This window comes from Ranitomeya imitator, chromosome 2, assembly GCF_032444005.1.
Source record: "Ranitomeya imitator isolate aRanImi1 chromosome 2, aRanImi1.pri, whole genome shotgun sequence".
In the NCBI taxonomy this organism is placed as follows: Eukaryota; Metazoa; Chordata; class Amphibia; order Anura; family Dendrobatidae; genus Ranitomeya; species Ranitomeya imitator.
The window spans coordinates 47,849,870-47,874,917 of record NC_091283.1 but is presented as its reverse complement, the minus strand read 5'-3'; positions in this window follow the sequence as shown (position 1 = coordinate 47,874,917).

The window sequence follows — 25,048 nt, the reverse complement described above, 5'->3', positions numbered from 1 at the left end:
TAGATAGATAGAACGATAGATAGATAGATAGATATATCCTGCCAGTCTTGGTTGCATCTCGCTCCTAGCAGTCTGGAAGGGTCAAAGGGAGGGATAGAAGCACAATGATGCTGCTAATAGTGGATGGGCGGGAAGGAGTTTTTTTGTGTCAGTCGAAAAAGCGGACAGCGACTTATCCGGCGCTATCCAGCTTTTGCTAGAATGGAAGCCTCTGGTGCCGGATCCGACATATGATGATTCTTTAAACTGAGCATGCACAGATTTTTGCATTTTCCATTCTGGTCTCTCTCTCTCACCTTAATCTGCTGTTTTTTTTATCCTATTTTGCCTTATTTTACAATTAAAAGTGATAAATATATGAGACAAAGAAATCTTTGGGGCTCAGTAGTGGAGCCCTGTCCCCTCTCCTCCTCTTCTTTCTCCTCACTGTCCTTTGTGTTACTGAAAGAAAAATGGCTGCAGCAGGAGCCTCCCCCCTCTGCCTTTTTTGGTTTACTGCTCCTTAAAAAGGGTTTGACTCATTTACACAATTCCTCTTTAGCTGATTATAGCACATGGATATTCTTAGGCGGGGTGGGTGTCAGATTTTACGCTCTTTCTATTAGCCAAAGTAAAGAGCCAATAGATAAAGTAGTTCAAAATGTGGGAGAAGCCAATCAGAACATTTACACCTTTGACTAGGCACTGAGTTTTCAATCACTTAACTTTTTACCTCTATTTCTTTTCCACTAAATGCTTGTTAGTATCCCCATCCTGTGGACAGTATAGAATCGTTTCATAGTACTCCTATCTAGGGTTGAGCGAAACGGGTCGAAATATTTCAAAAGTCGCCGACTTTTGGCAAGGTCGGGTTTCATGAAACCCGACCCGACCCCAGTGTGGGGTCGGCCATGAAGTCGGCGATCTTCTGAATCTGGAATCGGAATTCCGATACCGATTCCCGATATGTTTAAGATATCGGGAATTGGTATCGGAATTCAGATTTAAGTGTAAAATAAAGAATTAAAATAAAAAATATCGCAATACTTACCCTCTGACGCGCCCTGGTACTAACCGGCAGCCTTTCTTCCTTAGAATCAGCCTTCCAAGACCTTGTGGTGACGTCGCGGCTTCTGATTGGTCGCGCGGCAGTCACATGGGCGGCCGCGCGACCAATCACAAGCCGCGACATCACTGCGACGTCACCGAAGGTCCTGGAAGCGCTGATTCTTAGGAAGGACCTTCGGTGACGTCGCGGTGACGTCGTGGCTTGTGATTGGTCGCGCGGCCGCCCATGTGACCGCCGCGCGACCAATCAGAAGCCGCGACGTCACCGCAAGGTCTTGGAAGGCTGATTCTAAGGAAGAAAGGCTGCCGGTTAGTACCAGGGCGCGTCAGAGGGTAAGTATTGCGATATTTTTTATTTTAATTCTTTATTTTACACTAAAATATGGATCGCAGGGCCTGAAGGAGAGTTTCCGCTCCTTCAGACCCTGAAAACCATGGAAACCCAATGCACTGCATTGGGTTTCGCGTTTCGGCCGACCCCGACCCCGACTTTTTTATAGGATCGGCCAATTTCACTCGACCCGACTTTTGAAAAAGTCGGGTTTCGTGAAACCCGACCCGATCCTATAAAAGCAAAGGTCGCTCAACCCTACTCCTATCTATTGACCAGATCAGTAATCTGGGACCGCTGGATGGGAAACCTTCTGGAATCCCCAGTGTCACAACTCTGTCATCGGGTGTCCCGGGACCAGGGGCTCCTTCCCTGTCTGCAATGCTAGGGGCACCCTAGCTCGCACTGTTCCCCAGATTACATGTGATAGTGAAGACGCCAGGGCCACGTACCTTTCCTTAGCTCCTGAATCTGCACTCAGTCTTTACCCTTCCCCTACCCAGGGAAGAGGGGACTAGTAGTATGCTGTAACACACAAACCAGACTAACAAGGTACAGTGCCGGCAAAAAAAATCTTTACAAGTTCAATGAAACCACAAAATCTTAATATTCAAGTGGATTCAATTGTTTTATTGTGGATATTTGATTACAATTAGTATTTTGACATGTCACCCTTACATTTTATTACCATCTGCAGTCGTCTAGGCATGGATTCAGCACCCCACACCATCACATTGTCAGGGTGTTTAACAGTCTTAACTGTATATTTTGGGTCATACCGTGACACGGTACTCGGACGACGCACGACCTTTGAGCCTCCCCTGACCAGCCTGAAAGTGGTCTCATCACTAAACATCACTTTCTTCCACGCTTCAGATGTCCAATCTTGATATTTCTTACAAAAGGCAAGCCTTTTCTTCTTCATTGCTGCTGTGAGCAGGGGCTTCTTTGCGGCACGGCACCTTGGTAGACCCAGGTCCTTCTGCAGGCGGTGACAAATTGTCCTAGTTGCGATGTTCTGGAGGAGCATAGGGTACTTGTTTTTTAGTTCAACGGCAGTTATAGAAGGATGTGACATTACTTCATGCTTCAGAATCTTATCAGTCCTTGGTGAAGTCTTCTTAGATGCGTCAGAGCCCGACTTCCCCTGCGGTACCATCCCAGGAGACAATGATGCCGCCGACCGCTTCAGTTGATAACTTGCTTCTCTTGACACTCCCAGATCTCTAGCTACAGCAATCACCGAATCCCCCTTCTCGAGCAGAGTCAAGGCTCGGGGTTTCTCTTCCATTTTAAGCTTCTTTCAACCCATTGTGGGAGATAATAAAAAACTGAGGGAGATAATAAAAGACTGCCTAATAGCAAAACTGGCTGAGCTGCACATAACAACCAGAGTTCAGCTTTCGTTTTACCAGAGAAGTGAAAACTGAGCGTTGTTTGGTTGATATTTGCAACAAAGCTAGCTTTAATATTAGACAGTTTTTTATTATCTCCCCCATTGTGTACACTTTTAAAAAGTGAAATTATGATGTGGATTTTACATGTAAAGTTTTTTTTTGCTGCGCAAGTGTAAAGATTTTTTTTGCCGGCACTGTAATACGAACTGGAGTAATAAAAAATACCAAACATACAAATATACTCACACATACAATAGAGGAATGCACCAGGGAGTTGAGGATGGGGTTAAACCAAATTTGAAGAAAGGGAATTAGCACACACTCAAAACCACGCAACAGTCACAGATAAATCCACCAACCGCCTACTCTAATAACCACCAACAACCTCCAGCCACATAGTATAAGCTACTCTGACAATGACTGCTAGCCAGGACCCAGTTTATATAGGAGATTGGAGTGGCATCTAACAGTGCACAGCTGAGAGCCTAAACACTACAGGAGCTCTCAACAGAGCAGATTAACCCCTGCTCTGCCAAAATAAATTTACACCATTTCATATGAAGGTGAAGTGCTTCTAATCAGTGCAGGAGTAGGATAAATCAAACGCTCCTCTCTGTTGTGGTAACCCCGTGACACCCAGCTCTACTTTTGATTAACCAGTTATGGCGTGACTTGCATCACACTTTAATGATGACATTGCACCAGCATGGCTAATCAAAATACAAACTGGGAATGTCTGAGAGGTCAGTACATTACTGAGCATGGGCCGAGTACTTACCCGGCTGATAGACCGGAAACTTGCAAATTGGTTCTCTCATCATTAGTGGATATGTTATATTATGTGACCAATGTTAAAGTACATTTTTAGTTGTGCATGATGACTGTTATGGACCCATGTAAACTGCAAACCATGACTTCGCAGCTTTTGCAGATGTATTACTCCAGCAGTACCTGTTGCATGACCCCAGACTGTCAGGACATAGGATTTGTAGTTTCACAAGAACTGTAGATCTATTTGTTTGAGAAAGCTGCTATAGCTGCTCCTAACGTTGTCATATCTTTCCCTACATGAAAGCCCAGTTAATATGTAATGAATTTGGCAGCCCGCATTGAACTTCGATGTTGGAATTGGTAAATTGCCAATGATGCCTTTTCACATTAAACTGCTTATCACAAGTTGCTCTTCTGAAAGAAACATGGATGGAATCCAGTTACAGTAAATTATCACATCAGAGGTCTTGTCTAAAAAATTCTAAGCTTGGCCATCTTGCTGAGACAGGGAACTGTAAACATTGGCGGACCGGCTTGTGGTATATACCACGGAGGTAACATTTAGTGGGACTGTCCGGGCTTCCTCCCTCTCATCCCCCTGAGTTGCCGGGCTGGAACTATCCCTCCTCACCTTACCTCCGCTGACCACTGGCACCGGCACACCAAGCGGTGCAGAGCACCACCGCCGGCTCCCCGGGCGCCTCTGCCCGGCTCCTCTGAGCGGGCAGGGAGGACGCTGCAAACGGGCGGCACACAGCGATCATTCACCACTGAAAATCTCTGCCGACTTCCTCCGCTCTCCCCTCCATCGTTGACGGGTTGAACCCGGGGCTGCGGCGGTGCTGGGAGTTTTCCCGCCACAAGCCGGCTCCATATTGAAAGGCGCCACAGAACTCTGAGGACCAGTGGGAAGTGCGGTGGTACATCATAACGGTCCCTGCTGCTCAGGAGGGGGCGTCTAAAAGAAGAGGGTGAAGAAAGCAATAATATAAAATAACAAGGAGTGGGAACAGAACGCAATTGACAGAGGAAGGAGAGGGAGAGGAAAGAATAAGAGAAGAAAAGGGAGAGGACAAAGAGGACAAGAGGGTACAAAAGAGAAAGCGTCCTCATCAACTAATTGACCATAACCCCCCCCCCTTCCAATAAAAAACCTCACTTTCTAAAATATTATTCTTTTGGGCTGCAGTACATGCCACATAACTGTTGGAAATAGGGACGACTTGTAAGATCTAAGTTATCCCTGAGACAACAGAGACATCTACTTTCTTACTTTAGAACTGCACTTAAAAATGCCATATAATTTCATCATCATCTAGAACACCATCTGCACCCTATATGGCACTACTAGAGACCTTTTGCACTACAAAATCGCGCTGAAAATTTATTCTGCACGGCATGAGGCTGTTCCCACTATTAAGGCTGATATTAACAAATTTAATGTCTTTTCACAGCATCTTTTAAAACATCTATAAGCTGAACTGAATGGGCAGCCCTGGTGGATTGTGATTATGGCACACTAGGGCTGGCACCACAGGCACTATTATGCACTCAAAAGTTTAGTCAAGCTCCATGATTTCAGATGTTAGATACAATAGGTCTTTAAAAAATGTGCCCTAAAAAAACCCACTGCACCGGAAATCAGCACCAGATCGATTACTCAGTTATTGTCTCAACGTACAAAAACAACAAGTCGCAACATGTCAGTCCCACAAACTCCTGCAGCAAATTCTAAAAGTCCTCCCCAGAGGTCTCAACAGACTGACACAACTCCATTGACAAACATGATACCTATGACGATGGAAGAACTTTTAAAAACCATCCAAAATACTTTTAAAGCTTAGCTGTCGTCGTCGGCTGTAGATAATTTCACGCAACAAATCCAAGACATTGCTCAAAGAACTAATGATCTGGAGAAAAGAATTGATGATATTGCTGACGCTATTGAATATGACAGAGAACAATTAGAAGAACAAGACACCAGAATCGATTATCTAGAACTTAAATGTGAAGATCTGGAGAATTGTTCATGACGAGGAAATCTTCGAATTCAGGGACTACCAGAAAACAATACCAATCTAATGGAAACAACCTCAAAGCTCTTCAGTGCTCTACTACCACAAGCCGACTCTAACACTCTACGGATTACAAGGATTCACAGAGCACTAGGTGGACCTATGTTATGAACAGGTGATTCAGAACCCCAATGGACCTGGTGGTTACTAGCACAGAAAATGACCTGATAGTTGCTAATCACATAGAACAAGCTCTGAGACGTGGGAACTCTGCTGACCGCAATCCCTAATCCTATCACACCACACTAGAGGTAGCCGTGGATTGCTCCTAACGCTCCCTATGCAACTCTGCACAGCCTGAGAAACTAGCTAGTCCTGAAGATAGAAAAATAAGCCTACCTTGCCTCAGAGAAATTCCCCAAAGGAAAAGGCAGCCCCCCACATATAATTACTGTGAGCAAAGATGAAAACACAAACACAGAGATGAAATAGATTTTAGCAAAGTGAGGCCCGACTTACTAAATAGACCGAGGATAGGAAAGATAGCTTTGCGGTCAGCACAAAAACCTACAAACAACCACGCAGAGGGCGCAAAAAGACCCTCCGCACCGACTAACGGTACGGAGGTGCTTACTCTGCGTCCCAGAGCTTCCAGCAAGCAAGACAAACCAATATAGCAAGCTGGACAGAAAAAATAGCAAACAAAAGTAACACAAGCAGAACTTAGCTTGTGCAGGGCAGACAGGCCACAAGAACGATCCAGGAGAGAGCAAAACCAATACTGGAACATTGACTGGAGGCCAGGAACAAAGAACTAGGTGGAGTTAAATAGAGCAGCACCTAACGACTTAACCTCGTCACCTGAGGAAGGAAACTCAGAAGCCGCAGCCCCACTCACATCCACCAGAGGAAGCTCATAGACAGAACCAGCCGAAGTACCGCTCACGACCACAGGAGAGAGCTTGACCACAGAATTCACAACAGTACCCCCCCTTGAGGAGGGGTCACCGAACCCTCACCAGAGCCCCCAGGCCGACCAGGATGAGCCAAATGAAAGGCACGAACCAGATCGGCAGCATGAACATCAGAGGCAAAGACCCAGGAATTATCTTCCTGACCATAACCCTTCCACTTAACCAGGTACTGGAGTTTCCGTCTTGAAATACGAGAATCCAAAATCTTCTCCACTATATACTCCAACTCCCCCTCAACCAAAACCGGGGCAGGAGGATCAACGGATGGAACCACAGGTACCACGTATCTCCGCAACAATGACCTATGGAATACGTTATGGATGGAAAAAGAAGCTGGAAGGGTCAAACGAAAAGACACAGGAATAAGAACCTCAGAAATCTTATACGGACCAATGAAACGAGGCTTCAACTTAGGAGAGGAAACTTTCATAGGAATATAACGAGATGACAACCAAACCAAATCCCCAACACGAAGTCGGGGACCTACACAGCGCCTGCGGTTAGCGAAACGTTGAGCCTTCTCCTGAGCCAATGTCAAATTGTCCACCACATGAGTCCAAATCTGCTGCAACCTATCCACCACAGTATCCACACCAGGACAGTCAGAAGACTCAACCTGCCCTGAAGAGAAACGAGGATGGAAACCAGAATTGCAGAAAAACGGCGAAACCAAAGTATCCGAGCTGGCCCGATTATTAAGGGCGAACTCAGCCAAAGGCAAAAAGGACACCCAATCATCCTGATCGGCAGAAACAAAACATCTCAGATATGTTTCCAAGGTCTGATTGGTTCGTTTAGTCTGGCCATTTGTCTGAGGATGGAAAGCCGAGGAAAAAGACAAATCAATGCCCATCCTAGCACAAAAGGCTCGCCAAAACCTCGAAACAAACTGGGAACCTCTGTCAGAAACGATGTTCTCCGGAATGCCATGTAAACGAACCACATGCTGGAAGAACAATGGCACCAAATCAGAGGAGGAAGGCAATTTAGACAAGGGCACCAAATGGACCATCTTAGAGAGGCGATCACAAACAACCCAAATGGCTGACATTTTTTGAGAGACGGGGAGATCCGAAATAAAATCCATAGAGATATGTGTCCATGGCCTCTTCGGGACTGGCAAGGGCAAAAGCAACCCACTGGCACGAGAACAGCAGGGCTTAGCCCGAGCACAAATCCCACAGGACTGCACAAACGAACGCACATCCCGTGACAGAGACGGCCACCAAAAGGATCTAGCCACCAAATCTCTGGTACCAAAGATTCCAGGATGACCAGCCAACACCGAACAATGAACCTCAGAGATAACTCTTCTCGTCCATTTATCAGGGACAAACAGTTTCTCCGCTGGGCAACGGTAAGGTCTATTAGCCTGAAATTTTTGCAGCACCCGCCGCAAATCAGGGGAGATGGCAGACAAAATTACCCCCTCTTTGAGTATACCCGCCGGCTCAGACAAACCCGGAGAGTCGGGCACAAAACTCCTAGACAGGGCATCCGCCTTCACATTTTTAGAGCCCGGAAGGTACGAAACCACAAAGTCAAAACGGGAGAAAAACAGCGACCAACGAGCCTGTCTAGGATTCAACCATTTGGCAGACTCGAGATAAGTCAAGTTCTTGTGATCAGTCAAGACCACCACGCGATGCTTAGCTCCTTCAAGCCAATGACGCCACTCCTCGAATGCCCACTTCATGGCCAGCAACTCTCGATTGCCAACATCATAATTACGCTCAGCAGGTGAAAACTTCCTGGAAAAGAAGGCGCATGGTTTCATCACCGAGCCATCAGAACTTCTTTGCGACAAAACAGCCCCTGCTCCAATCTCAGAAGCATCAACCTCGACTTGGAACGGGAGCGAAACATCTGGTTGGCACAACACAGGGGCAGAAGAAAAACGACGCTTCAACTCTTGAAAAGCTTCCACAGCAGCAGAAGACCAATTGACCACATCAGCACCCTTCTTGGTTAAATCAGTCAACGGTTTAGCAATACTAGAAAAATTATTGATGAAGCGACGATAAAAATTAGCAAAGCCCAGGAACTTTTGCAGACTCTTCAGAGATGTCGGCTGAGTCCAATCATAAATGGCCTGAACTTTAACAGGGTCCATCTCGATAGTAGAAGGGGAAAAAATGAAACCCAAAAATGAAACCTTCTGAACACCAAAGAGACACTTTGACCCCTTCACAAAGAATTTGCACGCAGGACCTGGAACACCATTCTGACCTGCTTCACGTGAGACTCCCAATCATCCGAGAAGACCAAAAGATCATCCAAGTATACAATCAGGAATTTATCCAGGTACTCTCGGAAGATGTCATGCATAAAGGACTGAAACACTGATGGAGCATTAGAAAGCCCGAATGGCATAACCAGGTACTCAAAATGGCCCTCGGGCGTATTAAATGATGTTTTCCATTCATCGCACTTTTTAATATGTACAAGATTATACGCACCACGAAGATCTATCTTGGTGAACCAACTAGCCCTCTTAATACGAGCAAACAAATCAGACAGCAGTGGCAAGGGGTACTGAAATTTGACCGTGATTTTATTTAGAAGGCGGTAATCAATACAAGGTCTCAGCGAACCATCCTTCTTTGCCACAAAAAAGAACCCTGCTCCCAATGGCGACGACGACGGGCGAATATGACCCTTCTCCAAGGATTCCTTTACGTAACTCCGCATAGCGTCGTGCTCAGGCACAGACAAATTAAACAGTCGACCTTTAGGAAACTTACTATCAGGAATCAAATTGATAGCACAATCACAATCCCTATGCGGAGGTAGGGCACTGGACTTGGGCTCATCAAATACATCCCGGTAATCCGACAAGAACTCTGGGACCTCAGAAGGGGTGGATGATGAAATAGACAGAAATGGAACATCACCATGTACCCCCTGACAACCCCAGCTGGACACAGACATTGATTTCCAATCCAATACTGGGTTATGGACTTGTAGCCATGGCAACCCCAACACGACCACATCATGCAGATTATGCAACACCAAAAAGCGAATATCCTCCTGATGCGCAGGAGCCATGCACATGGTCATCTGGGTCCAGTACTGAGGCTTATTCTTGGCCAAAGGCGTAGCATCAATTCCTCTCAATGGAATAGGATACTGCAAGGGCTCCAAGAAAAACCCACATCGCCTAGCATACTCCAAGTCCATCAAATTCAGGGTAGCGCCTGAATCCACAAATGCCATGACAGAATAGGATAACAAAGAGCAGATCAAAGTAACGGACAAAAGCATTTTCGACTGTACCGTACCAATGGTGGCAGACCTAGCGAACCGCTTAGTGCGCTTAGGACAATCGTAGATAGCATGACTGGAATCACCACAGTAAAAACACACAGCCCATTCTGACGTCTGTGTTCTTGCCGTTCAGCTCTGGTCAAAGTCCTATCGCACTGCATAGGCTCAGGTCCATGCTCAGATAATACCGCCAAATGGTGCACAGTTTTACGCTCAAGCAAGTGTCGACCGATCTCAATGGCCAAAGACATAGACTCATTCAGACCAGCAGGCATAGGAAATCCCACCATGACATCCTTAAGGGCTTCAGAGAGACCTTTTCTGAAAATTGCTGCCAGCGCATTCATTCCATTGAGTGAGCACAGACCACTTCCTAAACTTCTGACAATATATCTCTACCTCATCCTGACCCTGACACAGAGCCAGCAAATTTTCTCTGCCTGATCCACTGAATTAGGTTCATCATACAGCAATCCGAGCGCCAGAAAAAACGCATCAATATTACATAATGCAGGATCTCCTGGCGCAAGGAAAAATGCCCAGTCTTGAGGGTCGCTGTTATGAACAGGTGATTCAGAACCACAATGGACCTAGTGGTTAAGAGCACACAAAGTGACCTAATAGTTACTAACATAGGACGAGCTCTGAGACGTGGGAACTCTGCTGACCGCAATCCCTAATCCTATCATACCACACTAGAGGTAGCCGTGGATTGCTCCTAACGCTCCCAATGCAACTCGGCACAGCCTGAGAAACTAGCTAGCCCTGAAGAAAGAAAAATAAGCCTACCTTGCCTCAGAGAAATTCCCCAAAGGAAAAGGCAGCCCCCCACATATAATGACTGTGAGTTAAGATGAAAATACAAACACAGAGATGAAATAGATTTTAGCAAAGTGAGGCCCGACTTACTGAATAGACCGAGGATAGGAAAGATAGCTTTGCGGTCAGCACAAAAACCTACAAACAACCACGCAGAGGGGGCAAAAAGACCCTCCGCACCGACTAACGGTACGGAGGTGCTCCCTCTGCGTCTCAGAGCTTCCAGCAAGCAAGAAAAACCAATATAGCAAGCTGGACAGAAAATATAGCAAACAAAAGTAACACAAGCAAAACTTAGCTTATGCAGGGCAGACAGGCCACAAGAACGATCCAGGAGAGAGCAAGACCAATACTGGAACATTGACTGGAGGCCAGGAACAAAGAACTAGGTGGAGTTAAATAGAGCAGCACCTAACGACTTAACCTCGTCACCTGAGGAAGGAAACTCAGAAGCCGCAGCCCCACTCACATTCACCAGAGAAAGCTCATAGACAGAACCAGCCGAAGTACCACTCATGACCACAGGAGGGAGCTTGACCACAGAATTCACAACTGTACCCCCCCTTGAGGAGGGGTCACCGAACCCTCACCAGAGCCCCCAGGCCGACCAGGATGAGCCAAATAAAAGGCACGAACCAGATCGGCAGCATGAACATCAGAGGCAAAGACCCAGGAATTATCTTCCTGACCATAACCCTTCCACTTAACCAGGTACTGGAGTTTCCGTCTCGAAATACGAGAATCCAAAATCTTCTCCACTATATACTCCAACTCCCCCTCAACCAAAACTGGGGCAGGAGGATCAACGGATGGAACCACAGGTGCCACGTATCTCCGCAACAATGACCTATGGAATACGTTATGGATGGAAAAAGAAGCTGGAAGGGTCAAACGAAAAGACACAGGATTAAGAACCTCAGAAATCCTATACGGACCAATGAAACGAGGCTTAAACTTAGGAGAGGAAACTTTCATAGTAATATAACGAGATGACAAACAAACCAAATCCCCAACACGAAGTCGGGGACCCATACAGCGCCTGCGGTTAGCGAAACGTTGAGACTTCTCCTGAGCCAATGTCAAATTGTCCACCACATGAGTCCAAATCTGCTGCAACCTATCCACCACAGTATCCACACCAGGACAGTCAGAAGACTCAACCTGCCCTGAAGAGAAACGAGGATGGAAACCAGAATTGCAGAAAAACGGCGAAACCAAAGTAGCCGAGCTGGCCCGATTATTAAGGGCGAACTCAGCCAAAGGCAAAAAGGACACCCAATCATCCTGATCGGCAGAAACAAAACATCTCAGATATGTTTCCAAGGTCTGATTGGTTCGTTCAGTCTGGCCATTTGTCTGAGGATGGAAAGCCGAGGAAAAAGACAAATCAATGCCCATCCTAGCACAAAAGGCTCGCCAAAACCTCGAAACAAACTGGGAACCTCTGTCAGAAACGATATTCTCCGGAATGCCATGTAAACGAACCACATGATGGAAGAACAATGGCACCAAATCAGAGGAGGAAGGCAATTTAGACAAGGGTACCAAATGGACCATCTTAGAGAAGCGATCACAAACAACCCAAATGACCGACATTTTTTGAGAGACGGGGAGATCCGAAATAAAATCCATAGAGATATGTGTCCAGGGCCTCTTCGGGACTGGCAAGGGCAAAAGCAACCCACTGGTACGAGAACAGCAGGGCTTAGCCCGAGCACAAATCCCACAGGACTGCACAAACGAACGCACATCCCGCGACAGAGACGGCCACCAAAAGGATCTAGCCACCAAATCTCTGGTACCAAAGATTCCAGGATGACCAGCCAACACCGAACAATGAACCTCAGAGATAACTCTACTCGTCCATTTATCAGGGACAAACAGTTTCTCCGCTGGGCAACGGTCAGGTCTATTAGCCTGAAATTTTTGCAGCACCCGCCGCAAATCAGGGGAGATGGCAGACAAAATTACCCCCTCTTTGAGAATACCCGCCGGCTCAGACAAACCCGGAGAGTCGGGCACAAAACTCCTAGACAGGGCATCCGCCTTCACATTTTTAGAGCCCGGAAGGTACGAAACCACAAAGTCAAAACGGGAGAAAAACAGCGACCAACGAGCCTGTCTAGGATTCAACCGTTTGGCAGACTCGAGATAAGTCAAGTTCTTGTGATCAGTCAAGACCACCACGCGATGCTTAGCTCCTTCAAGCCAATGACGCCACTCCTCGAATGCCCACTTCATGGCCAGCAACTCTCGATTGCCAACATCATAATTACGCTCAGCAGGCGAAAACTTCCTGGAAAAGAAGGCGCATGGTTTCATCACCGAGCCATCAGAACTTCTTTGCGACAAAACAGCCCCTGCTCCAATCTCAGAAGCATCAACCTCGACCTGGAACGTGAGCGAAACATCTGGTTGGCACAACACAGGGGCAGAAGAAAACCGACGCTTCAACTCCTGAAAAGCCTCCACAGCAGCAGAAGACCAATTGACCACATCAGCACCCCTCTTGGTCAAATCAGTCAACGGTTTAGCAATACTAGAACAATTATTGATGAAGCGACAATAAAAATTAGCAAAGCCCAGGAACTTTTGCAGACTCTTCAGAGATGTCGGCTGAGTCCAATCATAAATGACACTTTGACCCCTTCACAAACAAAGAATTTGCACGCAGGACCTGGAACACCATTCTGACCTGCTTCACGTGAGACTCCCAATCATCCGAGAAGACCAAAATATCATCCAAGTATACAATCAGGAATTTATCCAGGTACTCTCGGAAGATGTCATGCATAAAGGACTGAAACACTGATGGAGCATTAGAAAGCCCGAATGGCATAACCAGGTACTCAAAATGGCCCTCGGGCGTATTAAATGCTGTTTTTCATTCATCGCCCTGTTTGGGCAGCACGGTGGCTCAGTGGATAGCACTGCAGCCTTGCAGCGCTGGGGTCTTGGGTTCGAATCCCACCCAGGACAACATCTGCAAAGAGTTTGTATGTTCTCTCCGTGTTTGCGTGGGTTTCCTCCGGGTACTCCGGTTTCCTCCCACATTCCAAAGACATACTGATAGGGAATCTAGATTGTGAGCCCCATCGGGGACAGTGATGATAATGTGTGCAAAACTGTAAAGCGCTGCGGAATATGTTAGCGCTATATAAAAATAAAGATTATTATTATTATTAATACGCACAAGATTATACGCGCCACGAAGATCTATCTTGGTGAACCAACTAGCCCCCTTAATCCGAGCAAACAAATCAGACAGCAGCGGCAAGGGGTACTAAAATTTAACCGTGATTTTATTTAGAAGGCGATAATCAATACAAGGTCTCAGCGAACCATCCTTCTTTGCCACAAAAAAGAACCCTGCTCCCAATGGCGACGACGACGGGCGAATATGACCCTTCTCCAAGGATTCCTTTACGTAACTCCGCATAGCGGCCTGCTCAGGCACAGACAAATTAAACAGTCGACCTTTAGGAAACTTACTACCAGGAATCAAATCGATAGCACAATCACAATCCCTATGCGGAGGTAGGGCACTGGACTTGGGCTCATCAAATACATCCCGGTAATCCGACAAGAACTCTGGGACCTCAGAAGGGGTGGATGATGAAATAGACAGAAATGGAACATCACCATGTACCCCCTGACTACCCCAGCTGGACACAGACATTGATGGACAAAAGAAATTTCAACTGTACCGTACCAATGGTGGCAGACCTAGCGAACCGCTTAGTGCGCTTAGGACAATCGGAGATAGCATGAGTGGAATCACCACAGTAAAAACACAGCCCATTCTGAAGTCTGTGTTTTTGCCCTTTAGCTCTGCTTAAAGCCCTATCGCACTGCATAGGCTCAGGTCCATGCTCAGATAATACCGCCAAATGGTGCACAGTAGGGTTGAGCGAAACGGGTCGTTCATTTTCAAAAGTCGCCGACTTTTGGCAAAGTCGGGTTTCATGAAACCCGATCCGACCCCTGTGCGGGGTCGGCCATGCGGTACGCGACTTTCGCGCTAAAGTCGCGTTTCAATGACGCGAAAAGCGCCATTTCTCAGCCAATGAAGGTAAACGCAGAGTGTGGGCAGCGTGATGACATAGGTCCTGGTCCCACCATTTAAGAGAAGGGCATTGCAGTGATTGGCTTGCTGTCTGCGGCGTCACAGGGGCTATAAAGGGGAGTTCCCGCCGACCGCCATGTTACTGCTGCTGATCTGAGCTTAGGGAGAGGTTGCTGCCGCTTCGTCAGAAGCAGGGATAGCGTTAGGCAGGGTCCATTAACCACCAAACCGCTTGTGCTGTAGCGATTTCCACTGCCCAACACCACCTTCGGTGTGCAGGGACAGTGGAAGCTACATTTTTTTTTTTTTCCCCCTCAGCGCTGTAGCTCATTGGGCTGCCCTAGAAGGCTCCCTGATAGCTGCATTGCTGTGTGTACGCCGCTGTGCAAACCAACTGCTTTTTTCAAAGCACAAATCCCCTTGTTCCTTCCTTTCTGCACAGCTATCTTTTTTGTTTGTACACACTTTTTATTTAATTTGTGCATCAGTCCACTCCTTATTGCTGCCTGCCATACCTGGCTGAGATTACTGCAGGGAGATAGTAATTGAAGGACACTCCCTGTTTTTTTTTTTTTTTTTGTGGGAGATTAAGATTGACATTTCTGCTAGAGTGCCATCCCTGTGTGTGCCATCTCTCACTCAGTGGGCCATAGAAAGCCTATTTATTTTTTTGCTTGATTTTGGTTCTAAAATCTACCTGAAAAAATCACTACATCAATCAGTGGGAGAAAAATATTGGCCTCAGGGCTTGTGTGCCACTCCTGACTCCTGTGTGCATCATCACTCAGTGGGCCATAGAAAGCCCATTTTTTTTTTTTTTTGCTTTATTTGGGTTCTAAATTCTACCTGAAAAAATCAATAAATCAATCAGTGGGAGATTAATATTGGCCTTTGGGCTTGTGTGCCAGTCCTAAGCGTGCCATCTCTCTCTCTTAGATAGTGGGCCATAGAAAGCCTATTTATTATTTTTTTATTGGGTTTATAAATTTTCCCTGGAACCAAAAAAAAAAAAGTGGGAGATTAATATTGGCCTCTGGGCTTGTGTGCCAGTCTTGAGCGTGCCATCTCTCTCACAAATAGTGGGCCATAGAAAGCCTATTTATTTTTTTGCTTGATTTGGGTTCTAAAATGTACCTGAAAAAATCACTACATCAATCAGTGGGAGAAAAATATTGGCCTCAGGGCTTGTGTGCCACTCTTGACTCCTGTGTGTGCCATCTCTCAGTCAGTGGGCCATAGAAAGCCTATTTATTTTTTTGCTTGATTTTGGTTCTAAAATCTACCTGAAAAAATCACTACATCAATCAGTGGGAGAAAAATATTGGCCTCAGGGCTTGTGTGCCACTCCTGACTCCTGTGTGCATCATCACTCAGTGGGCCATAGAAAGCCCATTTTTTTTTTTTTTTGCTTTATTTGGGTTCTAAATTCTACCTGAAAAAATCAATAAATCAATCAGTGGGAGATTAATATTGGCCTTTGGGCTTGTGTGCCAGTCCTAAGCGTGCCATCTCTCTCTCTCAGATAGTGGGCCATAGAAAGCCTATTTATTATTTTTTTTATTGGGTTTATAAATTTTCCCTGGAACCAAAAAAAATAAAGTGGGAGATTAATATTGGCCTCTGGGCTTGTGTGCCAGTCTTGAGCGTGCCATCTCTCTCACAAATAGTGGGCCATAGAAAGCCTATTTATTTTTTTGCTTGATTTGGGTTCTAAAATGTACCTGAAAAAATCACTACATCAATCAGTGGGAGAAAAATATTGGCCTCAGGGCTTGTGTGCCACTCCTGACTCCTGTGTGCATCATCACTCACTCAGTGGGCCATAGAAAGCCCATTTTTTTTTTTTTGCTTTATTTGGGTTCTAAATTCTACCTGAAAAAATCAATAAATCAATCAGTGGGAGATTAATATTGGCCTTTGGGCTTGTGTGCCAGTCCTAAGCGTGCCATCTCTCTCTCTCAGATAGTGGGCCATAGAAAGCCTATTTATTTATTTTTTTATTGGGTTTATAAATTTTCCCTGGAAAAAAAAAAAAAAGTGGGAGATTAATATTGGCCTCTGGGCTTGTGTGCCAGTCCTAAGCGTGCCATCTCTCTCACAAATAGTGGGCCATAGAAAGCCTATTTATTTATTTTTTTTTGGTTTTATAAATTCTCCCTGAAAAAAAAAAGGGAGATTAATATTGGCCTTTGGGCTTGTGTGCCAGTCGTAAGCGTGCCATCTCTCTCTCTCTCTCTCTCAGATAGTGGGCCATAGAAAGCCTATTTATTATTTTTTTTATTGGGTTTATAAATTTTCCCTGGAACAAAAAAAAAAAAGTGGGAGATAAATATTGGCCTCTGGGCTTGTGTGCCACTCCTGACTCCTGTGTGCGTCATCTCTCACTCAGTGGGCCATAGAAAGCCTTTTTTTGTTTTATTTGTTTTCTAAATTCTCCCTGAAAAAATCATTTTATTTTATTTGGTTTCTAAATTCTTCCTGAAAAAATCATTTTATTCTATTATTTTTTTTTCCTAAAGTCTCCCTGAAAAAAAAAACAAAAACAAATCAGTGGGAGATTAATATTGCCCTTTCTGCTTGTGTGCCAGTCTTGACTCCTGGGTGTGCCATCTCTCTCTCTCTCTCTCCAATTATGGGCCATAGAAAGCCTATTATTTTTTAGCTTGATTTGGGTTCCAAAATCTACCTGAAAAAATCACTACATCAATCAGTGGAAGATAAATATTGGCCTCTGGGCTTGTGTGCCACTCCTGACTCCTGTGTGCGTCATCTCTCACTCAGTGGGCCATAGAAAGCCTTTTTTTTGTTTTATTTGTTTTCTAAATTCTCCCTGAAAAATTCATTTTATTTTATTTGGTTTCTAAATTCTTCCTGAAAAAATCATTTTATTCTATTATTTTTTTTTCCTAAAGTCTCCCTGAAAAAAAAAAAAAAAAAAATCAGTGGGAGATTAATATTGCCCTTTCTGCTTGTGTGCCAGTCTTGAATCCTGGGTGTGCCATCTCTCTCTCTCTCCAATTGTGGGCCATAGAAAGCCTATTATTTTTTTTGCTTGATTTGGGTTCCAAAATCTACCTGAAAAAATCACTACATCAATCAGTGGGAGATAAATATTGGCCTCTGGGCTTGTGTGCCACTCCTGACTCCTGTGTGCGTCATCTCTCACTCAGTGGGCCATAGAAAGCCTTTTTTAGTTTTTTTTGTTTTCTAAATTCTCCCTGAAAAAATCATTTTATTTTATTTGGTTTCTAAATTCTTCCTGAAAAAATCATTTTATTCTATTTTTTTTTTCCTAAAGTCTCCCTGAAAAAACAAACAAAAACAAATCAGTGGGAGATTAATATTGCCCTTTCTGCTTGTGTGCCAGTCTTGACTCCTGGGTGTGCCATCTCTCTCTCTCTCTCCAATTGTGGGCCATAGAAAGCATATTATTTTTTTAGCTTGATTTGGGTTCCAAAATCTACCTGAAAAAATCACTACATCAATCAGTGGGAGATAAATATTGGCCTCTGGGCTTGTGTGCCACTCCTGACTCCTGTGTGCGTCATCTCTCACTCAGTGGGCCATAGAAAGCCTTTTTTTGTTTTATTTGTTTTCTAAATTCTCCCTGAAAAAATCATTTTATTTTATTTGGTTTCTAAATTCTTCCTGAAAAAATCATTTTATTCTATTATTTTTTTTCCTAAAGTCTCCCTGAAAAAAAAAAACAAAAACAAATCAGTGCGAGATTAATATTGCCCTTTCTGCTTGTGTGCCAGTCTTGACTCCTGGGTGTGCCATCTCTCTCTCTCTCTCTCCAATTGTGGGCCATAGAAAGCCTATTATTTTTTTAGCTTGATTTGGGTTCCAAAATCTACCTGAAAAAATCACTACATCAATCAGTGGGAGATAAATATTGGCCTCTGGGCTTGTGTGCCACTCCTGACTCCTGTGTGCGTCATCTCTCACTCAGTGGGCCATAGAAAGCCATTTTTTGTTTTATTTGTTTTCTAAATTCTCCCTGAAAAAATCATTTTATTTTATTTGGTTTCTAAATTCTTCCTGAAAAAATCATTTTATTCTATTATTTTTTTTCCTAAAGTCTCCCTGAAAAACCAAAAAAAAACAAATCAGTGGGAGATTAATATTGCCCTTTCTGCTTGTGTGCCAGTCTTGAATCCTGGGTGTGCCATCTCTCTCTCTCTCTCCAATTGTGGGCCATAGAAAGCCTATTTTTTTTTTAGCTTGATTTGGGTTCCAAAATCTACCTGAAAAAATCACTACATCAATCAGTGGGAGATAAATATTGGCCTCTGGGCTTGTGTGCCACTCCTGACTCCTGTGTGCGTCATCTCTCACTCAGTGGGCCATAGAAAGCCTTTTTTTGTTTTATTTGTTTTCTAAATTCTCCCTGAAAAAATCATTTTATTTTATTTGGTTTCTAAATTCTTCCCGAAAAAATCATTTTATTCTATTATTTTTTTTCCTAAAGTCTCCCTGAAAAAAACAAAAAAAACAAATCAGTGGGAGATTAATATTGCCCTTTCTGCTTGTGTGCCAGTCTTGACTCCTGGGTATGCCATCTCTCTCTCTCTCTCCAATTGTGGGCCATAGAAAGCCTATTATTTTTTTAGCTTGATTTGGGTTCCAAAATCTACCTGAAAAAATCACTACATCAATCAGTGGGAGATAAATATTGGTCTCTGGGCTTGTGTGCCACTCCTGACTCCTGTGTGCGTCATCTCTCACTCAGTGGGCCATAGAAAGCCTTTTTTTGTTTTATTTGTTTTCTAAATTCTCCCTGAAAAAATCATTTTATTTTATTTGGTTTCTAAATTCTTCCTGAAAAAATCATTTTATTCTATTTTTTTTTTTCCTAAAGTCTCCCTGAAAAAAAAAACAAAAACAAATCAGTGGGAGATTAATATTGCCCTTTCTGCTTGTGTGCCAGTCTTGACTCCTGGGTGTGCCATCTCTCTCTCTCTCTCCAATTGTGGGCCATAGAAAGCCTATTATTTTTTTAGCTTGATTTGGGTTCCAAAATCTACCTGAAAAAATCACTACATCAATCAGTGGGAGATAAATATTGGCCTCTGGGCTTGTGTGCCACTCCTGACTCCTGTGTGCGTCATCTCTCACTCAGTGGGCCATAGAAAGCCTTTTTTTGTTTTATTTGTTTTCTAAATTCTCCCTGAAAAAATCATTTTATTTTATTTGGTTTCTAAATTCTTCCTGAAAAAATCATTTTATTCTATTATTTTTTTTCCTAAAGTCTCCCTGAAAAAAAAAAACAAAAACAAATCAGTGCGAGATTAATATTGCCCTTTCTGCTTGTGTGCCAGTCTTGACTCCTGGGTGTGCCATCTCTCTCTCTCTCTCTCCAATTGTGGGCCATAGAAAGCCTATTATTTTTTTAGCTTGATTTGGGTTCCAAAATCTACCTGAAAAAATCACTACATCAATCAGTGGGAGATAAATATTGGCCTCTGGGCTTGTGTGCCACTCCTGACTCCTGTGTGCGTCATCTCTCACTCAGTGGGCCATAGAAAGCCTTTTTTTGTTTTATTTGTTTTCTAAATTCTCCCTGAAAAAATCATTTTATTTTATTTGGTTTCTAAATTCTTCCCGAAAAAATCATTTTATTCTATTATTTTTTTTCCTAAAGTCTCCCTGAAAAAAAAAAAAAAAACAAATCAGTGGGAGATTAATATTGCCCTTTCTGCTTGTGTGCCAGTCTTGACTCCTGGGTGTGCCATCTCTCTCTCTCTCTCCAATTGTGGGCCATAGAAAGCCTATTATTTTTTTAGCTTGATTTGGGTTCCAAAATCTACCTGAAAAAATCACTACATCAATCAGTGGGAGATAAATATTGGCCTCTGGGCTTGTGTGCCACTCCTGACTCCTGTGTGCGTCATCTCTCACTCAGTGGGCCATAGAAAGCCTTTTTTTGTTTAATTTGTTTTCTAAATTCTCCCTGAAAAAATCATTTTATTTTATTTGGTTTCTAAATTCTTCCTGAAAAAATCATTTTATTCTATTATTTTTTTTTCCTAAAGTCTCCCTGAAAAAAAAAAAAAATCAAATCAGTGGGAGATTAATATTTACATTTGTGCTTCAGTGACAGTCCTGCGTGTGGGGCATCTCTCTCATTTGTTGCCACCAACAACAGAGTGTGTAACATTGTGCCTGATTTTCGTTGTGGTCTCACTCACCTGTAAAGGGGTAGCTAAATCATACTGAAGTTATAGCTCACCGTGTAATTTGTGTGACAGCAACAAATACCGTTAGTTTGTTTACGTTTTTAAAACAATGAGGAAGTCTGGTGGAAGAGGTCGTGGCTGGGGGCGTTCATTGTCAGCTGGTAATGAGGGTAGTGGTAGTGGTGGAGCATCAGCTGGTCGTGGGAAAAAAAATATTGCACCTAAGTCTGGAGCTGTGGAGCCAGGTTCGTCGTCTGGCTACACAAGGCCTCGAACGCTCCCTTTTCTGGGAGTAGGAAAACCGCTTTTAAAGCCGGAGCAGCAAGAGCAAGTTTTGGCTTATCTTGCTGACTCAGCCTCTAGCTCTTTTGCCTCCTCTCGTGAAACTGGTAAATGTCAAAGCAGCGCGTCGTTAGTGGATGTTCACGGTCAGGGACAAGTCGCTTCCTTGTCCTCTTCAGCAAAAACAACAACAGAGAAGAATGCAGCAGGCGACACAACGGGTTACTCCATGGAGCTCTTTACACATACCGTCCCTGGCTTAGAAAGTGAAGCAGTTAACAGTCCATGCCCATTACAAGTTGAATCTGACATGAAGTGCACTGATGCACAGCCACAGCCAGACTACTATGCTGGTCCTTTGACTCAGACCACAACATTGCCCTCGCAGGGTAATGATCAAGAATCAGACCCTGATGAGACTGTGTTGCCCCATCACGAACGCTATACCACCGACCGACACGGTGACACAGACGAAGTTGCACATGAGCTACAAGAAGAGGTAATAGATGACCCAGTTCTTGACCCCGATTGGCAGCCATTGGGGGAACAGGGTGCAGGCGGCAGCAGTTCTGAAGCGGAGGAGGAGGGGCCGCAGCAGGCATCAACATCGCAACAGGTTCCATCTGCCGGGCCCGTATCTTGCCCAAAACGCGTGGCAAAGCCAAAACCTGTTGGAGGACAGCGTGGCCATCCGGTTAAAGCTCAGTCTGCAATGCCTGAAAAGGTATCCGATGCTAGAAAGAGTGCAGTCTGGCATTTTTTTAAACAATATCCAATTGATCAGCGCAAAGTCATCTGTCAAAAATGTTCAACTACCTTAAGCAGAGGACAGAATCTGAAAAGTCTCAATACAAGTTGCATGCATAGACATTTAACCACCATGCATTTGCAAGCCTGGACTAACTACCAAACGTCCCTTAAGGTTGTAGCACCCTCGGCCAATGAAGCTAGTCAGCAACGCAACATCCCTTCCGGCAGTGTAGGGCCACCATTTTCCGCACCACCTGCAGTATCTGTGCAGGTTTCTTTGCCAGGCCAAAGCCGTCAGGGTCAGGGAATCACCAGTTTCGTAGTAGGAAACACTGCATCTAGGGCACCGGCGGCAACAATACCATCTCCCACCGTCTCTCAGTCTGCCATGTCCACCGCCACCCCCGCTAGTTCCACGATCTCCAGCTCTCCAGTCCAGCTCACCCTACATGAGACTATGGTTAGAAAAAGGAAGTACTTAGCCTCGCATCCGCGTACACAGGGTTTGAACGCACACATAGCTAGACTAATCTCGTTAGAGATGATGCCCTACCGGTTAGTTGAAAGCGAAGCTTTCAAAGCCTTGATGGACTACGCTGTACCACGCTACGAGCTACCCAGTCGACACTTTTTTTCCAGAAAAGCCATCCCAGCCCTCCACCAGCATGTTAAAGAGCGCATCGTCCATGCACTCAGGCAATCTGTGAGCACAAAGGTGCACCTGACAACAGATGCATGGACCAGTAGGCATGGCCAGGGACGTTACGTGTCCATCACGGCACACTGGGTAAATGTGGTGGATGCAGGGTCCACAGGGGACAGCAAGTTTGGGACAGTTCTGCCTAGCCCACGGTCTAGGAAACAGTTGGCTGTAGCCGTTCGCACCTTCTCCTCTTCGTCCTCCTGCAGAAGCGAGAGCTCGTCCACAGACCGCAGTCGCACAACCACTCCATCCGCAGCTGCCACTGTTGCACACCAGGTCTCCCATTATGGGGCAGCTACTGGCAAACGTCAGCAGGCTGTATTGGCTATGAAGTGTTTGGGCGACAACAGACACACCGCAGAAGTTCTGTCCGAGTTCTTGCAGAAAGAAACGCAGTCGTGGCTGGGCACTGTAGATCTTGAGGCAGGCAAGGTAGTGAGTGATAACGGAAGGAATTTCATGGCTGCCATCTCCCTTTCCCAACTGAAACACATTCCTTGCCTGGCTCACACCTTAAACCTGGTGGTGCAGTGCTTCCTGAAAAGTTATCCGGGGTTATCCGACCTGCTCCTCAAAGTGCGTGGACTTTGCTCACATATCCGCCGTTCGCCCGTACACTCCAGCCATATGCAGACCTAACAGCGTTCTTTGAACCTTCCCCAGCATCGCCTAATCATAGACGTTGCAACAAGGTGGAACTCAACACTGCACATGCTTCAGAGACTGTGCGAACAGAGGCGGGCTGTTATGTTTTTGTGGGAGGATACACATTCACGGGCAGGCAGTAGGATGGCAGACATGGAGTTGTCAGGTGTGCAGTGGTCGAAGATTCAAGACATGTGTCAAGTCCTTCAGTGTTTTGAGGAATGCACACAGCTGGTTAGTGCAGACAACGCCATAATAAGCATGAGCATCCCCCTAATGCGTCTGCTGATGCAAAGTTTGACGCACATAAAGGATCAGGCGTCTGCAGCTGAGGAAGAGGAAAGCCTTGATGACAGTCAGCCATTGTCTGGCCAGGGCAGTGTACAGGACGAGTTAGCGGGCGAAGAGGAGGAGGAAGACGAGGAGGATGATGGGGATGATTATATTTTTAATGAGGAAGCTTTTCCGGGGCCACTGTAAATTGGTGGCGCGGCAAGGCCGGGTTCTGGTTTTTGGAGGGACACAAGTGATGTGGATTTGCCTGAAACTGCCCCTCAACCAAGCACAACCGCAGATTTGAGAACTGGAACTTTGGCCCACATGGCGGATTATGCCTTACGTATCCTCAAAAGGGACACACGCATAACTAAAATGATGAACGATGACGATTACTGGTTGGCCTGCCTCCTTGATCCTCGCTATAAAGGCAAATTGCAAAATATAATGCCACATGAGAACTTGGAACTAATATTAGCAACCAAACAATCAACTCTTGTTGACCGTTTGCTTCTGGCATTCCCTGCACACAGCGCCCGTGATCGTTCTCACACGAGCTGCAGGGGCCAGCAGACCAGAGGAGTTAGAGGGGCAGAAATCAGAAGTGGCGTTGGCCAGAGGGGTTTTCTGACCAGGTTGTGGAGTGATTTTGCTATGACCGCAGACAGGACAGGTACTGCAGCATCAATTCAAAGTGACAGGAGACAACATTTGTCCAGTATGGTTACAAACTATTTTTCATCCCTTATCCCCTTATCGATGTTCTCCCTCAACCGTCATTCCCATTTGATTACTGGGCATCAAAATTAGACACCTGGCCAGAATTGGCAGAATATGCATTGCAGGAGCTTGCTTGCCCGGCAGCTAGTGTCCTATCAGAAAGAGTATTCAGTGCTGCAGGTTCAATACTAACAGAAAAAAGGACTCGTCTGGCTACCCAAAATGTAGATGATCTAACCTTCATTAAAATTAACCACAACTGGATTTCGAAATCTTTTGCCCCACCTTGCCCGGCTGACACCTAGCTTTCCTATGAAAAGGTCTTGCCTGTGGACTATTCTGAATGCCTTTTCCAATCTCGTAATTTTCTGCACCTGATTGTCCAGCATACGACATGTTTACACCTCACTAAATGGCCAAACTCCCCACACGGGGCCGTGGTATCGACACTTGGCGACAGCACCCGTGAGAGTGCTGTTTGTCTGAAGAGGTGGGTGTGCCCGCTTTTGGTCGACGGCACTGCCACTGGGTCCCTCCTAGTACAATAAAGTGTCTCTGGCGGTGGTGGTGCGCACCCAACGTCAGACACACCGTTGTAATATGAGGGGCCCTGGGCCTGTACCGCCGGCCACAAGACAGTTCCCCCCCCCAGCTCAAACAGTGCTCTACCACTTGCAAAATTATCTCACAGCTCCACCAATGTTTAGTCTATGCACTGACATCCTTCAATGCCTGCCACTGACAATAACATTGTATTGACATTTTTGTTATGTTAGGCCTTCGAAGCCTGTCTGCGGTCACTCCTT